The sequence below is a fragment of the Ambystoma mexicanum genome, chromosome 2q (assembly GCF_040938575.1).
Source record: "Ambystoma mexicanum isolate Mex_15411 chromosome 2q, UKY_AmexF1_1, whole genome shotgun sequence".
Taxonomy (NCBI): domain Eukaryota; kingdom Metazoa; phylum Chordata; class Amphibia; order Caudata; family Ambystomatidae; genus Ambystoma; species Ambystoma mexicanum.
The window spans coordinates 692,268,401-692,273,400 of NC_090924.1; the positions used below are offsets into that span (position 1 = coordinate 692,268,401).

General features: G+C 55.9%; 4 non-coding genes across 4 annotated transcripts; all 4 read right to left on the minus strand.

Moving 5' to 3' along the window:
* Positions 1 to 1,143: 1,143 nt before the first annotated feature.
* On the minus strand, positions 1,144 to 1,255 carry TRNAL-CAA (transfer RNA leucine (anticodon CAA)). Its single transcript has 2 exons — positions 1,218 to 1,255; positions 1,144 to 1,189 (listed from the first exon to the last, which is right to left on the minus strand). It is a non-coding gene; the product is annotated as a tRNA-Leu (tRNA).
* A 791-nt stretch (positions 1,256 to 2,046) lies between these two features.
* On the minus strand, positions 2,047 to 2,118 carry TRNAP-AGG (transfer RNA proline (anticodon AGG)). The gene has a single exon. It is a non-coding gene; the product is annotated as a tRNA-Pro (tRNA).
* A 1,210-nt stretch (positions 2,119 to 3,328) lies between these two features.
* Positions 3,329 to 3,401, minus strand: TRNAV-AAC (transfer RNA valine (anticodon AAC)). Its single transcript has one exon. It is a non-coding gene; the product is annotated as a tRNA-Val (tRNA).
* A 449-nt stretch (positions 3,402 to 3,850) lies between these two features.
* Positions 3,851 to 3,922, minus strand: TRNAP-AGG (transfer RNA proline (anticodon AGG)). The gene has a single exon. It is a non-coding gene; the product is annotated as a tRNA-Pro (tRNA).
* Positions 3,923 to 5,000: the final 1,078 nt, after the last annotated feature.

Genomic DNA, 5,000 nt, shown 5'->3' on the forward strand with positions numbered 1-5,000 from the left:
CAAAAGACCAAGCTGGATGCAACAGTGGCGCGAGCCATGGCAGTCCCCACCCAGAAGGCATGTCCAAACCGTTATACATCAGCTCGCCGCCAGCGCATCATTACAAAGGAGGGGGAATTTCCAACACTGCCTCTTGGGCCATGGGCTTAAAAGCAGCCAACCATTGGCGACGGGCATCGAACCAGATACGGTCACGCACAAACTATTTTTGGGGGGGAATTGGGGACTCTGTGTTTTTTGTTTTCGGCGCTCCAAAAAAAAGGGCTCGTCCTGGATTTGAACCCGGGCCCTCTCGCACCCTAAGCGAGAATCATACCCCTAGACCAACGAGCCACCGCATGCAGAGAGCAGTGAGGGGGAGGGGGGTGGTCTGCTTACCTCACTTGGCGCCATGCCCCAGTCTCTCCACGGCCTGACCCCTGCGTGTCACGTGGCCTGCCCCTGGCGCAAGCGCAGAGGACTGAGCTGCCTCTCAAGCAGAGAAACAAGAAGAAGAGCGGCAGCCTTCGCTGGCCAAAGGCCATCTGCTGCCGCTCGATCGGGCTCGATCAGGCGAGATATATGTGGCCGACCGGCCTAGAGCGCAAACCTGTGCTGCTCAGGGTGGGCAGCTTCCCAGCAGGAGGATGTGTCTTGAAAGCCGACAGAGGCAAGAAGGCGCACTCCCTCAGCCCGCTCCAACCTCTGGATTCCTGCGAATTTCAGAAGAGAACTCTGGGGCAGCATGGCTTCTGTCATCTCCCAACAGCCTCTCTGTTCTTGCTATGTAAATACCTTTACATCCCCCGAACTGAGCATGTCTGTTTTTTTATTTTTATTTTGCTGAGGTGTGGTGCCTTCAACGACCGACAGGTGGCAGGAGAGCACTTTCTCCAACTGTGAAGGGGACTTTTTTCACTTCCTGAGTAGACTGGGCTCAGTGACATATGCCACCAAGCCAGCCACTAGAAAATGCAGGTTTTGCAGCCGTGGGCCAGTGGGGGTTTAAGGGCAGGTGTGCCTCCGGCGTCTCTGGCAGACAGCTCCAGTTGCAAGGCAGCAGAAGAGAACAGGGAGGCTTGCTGGGCGCTGCATTCGGGGGCCCCCACGAGGTTTTCCGCAAGCCTTACACTCTGAAATGTGCTCAAAAAAATGAGCCCGGCTTGTCAGGAGTGGGATTTGAACCCACGCCTCCAATCGGAGACCAGAACACCCAGATGCAGGGAAGAGCTGCGTCTCTTGAGTCTGGCGCCTTAGACCACTCGGCCACCCTGACAGCTATGGGCAGGATTGGGAAAGATTCTTCAGTACCCAATGTCGCCAGGTGCCAGCGCCGGTTTTCATGCCCCGATCTCTGCATCAAAAGTACCCAAACACTCACTTAAGGACCCAGGGATGGCAGGAAACGCCCACTGATGGAGCCAGTGGACAGTTTGCAGGGTGCAAATAAGGGCTGGCCTCAGATCACTCATGGCGTAGTGCCAGCCTGTCCATACCTGTCGAAACCTGCATGCGGTCAAATGTGTCCGATTGACATTGTGGAAATAAAAAGAAACCAGCACCATGTTTCTGCCCGGTCTCGAACCAGGGAATGTGATAACCACTACACTACAGAAACAGCTCTGCTAGGCTGCGCTCTAGTGTGCTGGGACAGCTTTCAGTTGAAAGGCTTTGTGGCACTGATGTCTCATGGGGCCCGCTGGTACCTGCCAGGTGGCACACACCAACGTGAAAGTTTGGCGCAAGCCTGCGCCGGACCTACATGGCAGCACTCACAGCACCTCACACACAGGCTGCAGACACATACAAAAGACCAAGCTGGATGCAACAGTGGCGCGAGCCATGGCAGTCCCCACCCAGAAGGCATGTCCAAACCTTTATACATCAGCTCGCCGCCAGCGCATCATTACAAAGGAGGGGGAATTTCCAACACTGCCTCTTGGGCCATGGGCTTAAAAGCAGCCAACCATTGGCGACGGGCATCGAACCAGATACGGTCACGCACAAACTATTTTTGGGGGGGAATTGGGGACTCTGTGTTTTTTGTTTTCGGCGCTCCAAAAAAAAGGGCTCGTCCGGGATTTGAACCCGGGACCTCTCGCACCCTAAGCGAGAATCATACCCCTAGACCAACGAGCCACCGCATGCAGAGAGCAGTGAGGGGGAGGGGGGTGGTCTGCTTACCTCACTTTGCGCCATGCCCCAGTCTCTCCACGGCCTGACCCCTGCGTGTCACGTGGCCTGCCCCTGGCGCAAGCGCAGAGGACTGAGCTGCCTCTCAAGCAGAGAAACAAGAAGAAGAGCGGCAGCCTTCGCTGGCCAAAGGCCATCTGCTGCCGCTCGATCGGGCTCGATCAGGCGAGATATATGTGGCCGACCGGCCTAGAGCGCAAACCTGTGCTGCTCAGGGTGGGCAGCTTCCCAGCAGGAGGATGTGTCTTGAAAGCCGACAGAGGCAAGAAGGCGCACTCCCTCAGCCCGCTCCAACCTCTGGATTCCTGCGAATTTCAGAAGAGAACTCTGGGGCAGCATGGCTTCTGTCATCTCCCAACAGCCTCTCTGTTCTTGCTATGTAAATACCTTTACATCCCCCGAACTGAGCATGTCTGTTTTTTTATTTTTATTTTGCTGAGGTGTGGTGCCTTCAACGACCGACAGGTGGCAGGAGAGCACTTTCTCCAACTGTGAAGGGGACTTTTTTCACTTCCTGAGTAGACTGGGCTCAGTGACATATGCCACCAAGCCAGCCACTAGAAAATGCAGGTTTTGCAGCCGTGGGCCAGTGGGGGTTTAAGGGCAGGTGTGCCTCCGGCGTCTCTGGCAGACAGCTCCAGTTGCAAGGCAGCAGAAGAGAACAGGGAGGCTTGCCGGGCGCTGCATTCGGGGGCCCCCACGAGGTTTTCCGCAAGCCTTACACTCTGAAATGTGCTCAAAAAAATGAGCCCGGCTTGTCAGGAGTGGGATTTGAACCCACGCCTCCAATCGGAGACCAGAACACCCAGATGCAGGGAAGAGCTGCGCCTCTTGAGTCTGGCGCCTTAGACCACTCAGCCACCCTGACAGCTATGGGCAGGATTGGGAAAGATTCTTCAGTACCCAATGTCGCCAGGTGCCAGCGCCGGTTTTCATGCCCCGATCTCTGCATCAAAAGTACCCAAACACTCACTTAAGGACCCAGGGATGGCAGGAAACGCCCACTGATGGAGCCAGTGGACAGTTTGCAGGGTGCAAATAAGGGCTGGCCTCAGATCACTCATGGCGTAGTGCCGGCCTGTACATACCTGTCGAAACCTGCATGCGGTCAAATGTGTCCGATTGACATTGTGGAAATAAAAAGAAACCAGCACCATGTTTCTGCCCGGTCTCGAACCGGGGACCTTTCGCGTGTTAGGTGAATGTGATAACCACTACACTACAGAAACAGCTCTGGTAGGCTCCGCTCTAGTGTGCTGGGACAGCTTTCAGTTGACAGGCTTTGTGGCACTGATGTCTCATGGGGCCCGCTGGTACCTGCCAGGTGGCACACACCAACGTGAAAGTTTGGCGCAAGCCTGCGCCGGACCTACATGGCAGCACTCACAGCACCTCACACACAGGCTGCAGACACATACAAAAGACCAAGCTGGATGCAACAGTGGCGCGAGCCATGGCAGTCCCCACCCAGAAGGCATGTCCAAACCTTTATACATCAGCTCGCCGCCAGCGCATCATTACAAAGGAGGGGGAATTTCCAACACTGCCTCTTGGGCCATGGGCTTAAAAGCAGCCAACCATTGGCGACGGGCATCGAACCAGATACGGTCACGCACAAACTATTTTTGGGGGGGAATTGGGGACTCTGTGTTTTTTGTTTTCGGCGCTCCAAAAAAAAGGGCTCGTCCGGGATTTGAACCCGGGACCTCTCGCACCCTAAGCGAGAATCATACCCCTAGACCAACGAGCCACCGCATGCAGAGAGCAGTGAGGGGGAGGGGGGTGGTCTGCTTACCTCACTTGGCGCCATGCCCCAGTCTCTCCACGGCCTGACCCCTGCGTGTCACGTGGCCTGCCCCTGGCGCAAGCGCAGAGGACTGAGCTGCCTCTCAAGCAGAGAAACAAGAAGAAGAGCGGCAGCCTTCGCTGGCCAAAGGCCATCTGCTGCCGCTCGATCGGGCTCGATCAGGCGAGATATATGTGGCCGACCAGCCTAGAGCGCAAACCTGTGCTGCTCAGGGTGGGCAGCTTCCCAGCAGGAGGATGTGTCTTGAAAGCCGACAGAGGCAAGAAGGCGCACTCCCTCAGCCCGCTCCAACCTCTGGATTCCTGCGAATTTCAGAAGAGAACTCTGGGGCAGCATGGCTTCTGTCATCTCCCAACAGCCTCTCTGTTCTTGCTATGTAAATACCTTTACATCCCCCGAACTGAGCATGTCTGTTTTTTTATTTTTATTTTGCTGAGGTGTGGTGCCTTCAACGACCGACAGGTGGCAGGAGAGCACTTTCTCCAACTGTGAAGGGGACTTTTTTCACTTCCTGAGTAGACTGGGCTCAGTGACATATGCCACCAAGCCAGCCACTAGAAAATGCAGGTTTTGCAGCCGTGGGCCAGTGGGGGTTTAAGGGCAGGTGTGCCTCCGGCGTCTCTGGCAGACAGCTCCAGTTGCAAGGCAGCAGAAGAGAACAGGGAGGCTTGCCGGGCGCTGCATTCGGGGGCCCCCACGAGGTTTTCCGCAAGCCTTACACTCTGAAATGTGCTCAAAAAAATGAGCCCGGCTTGTCAGGAGTGGGATTTGAACCCACGCCTCCAATCGGAGACCAGAACACCCAGATGCAGGGAAGAGCTGCGCCTCTTGAGTCTGGCGCCTTAGACCACTCAGCCACCCTGACAGCTATGGGCAGGATTGGGAAAGATTCTTCAGTACCCAATGTCGCCAGGTGCCAGCGCCGGTTTTCATGCCCCGATCTCTGCATCAAAAGTACCCAAACACTCACTTAAGGACCCAGGGATGGCAGGAAACGCCCACTGATGGAGCCAGTGGACAG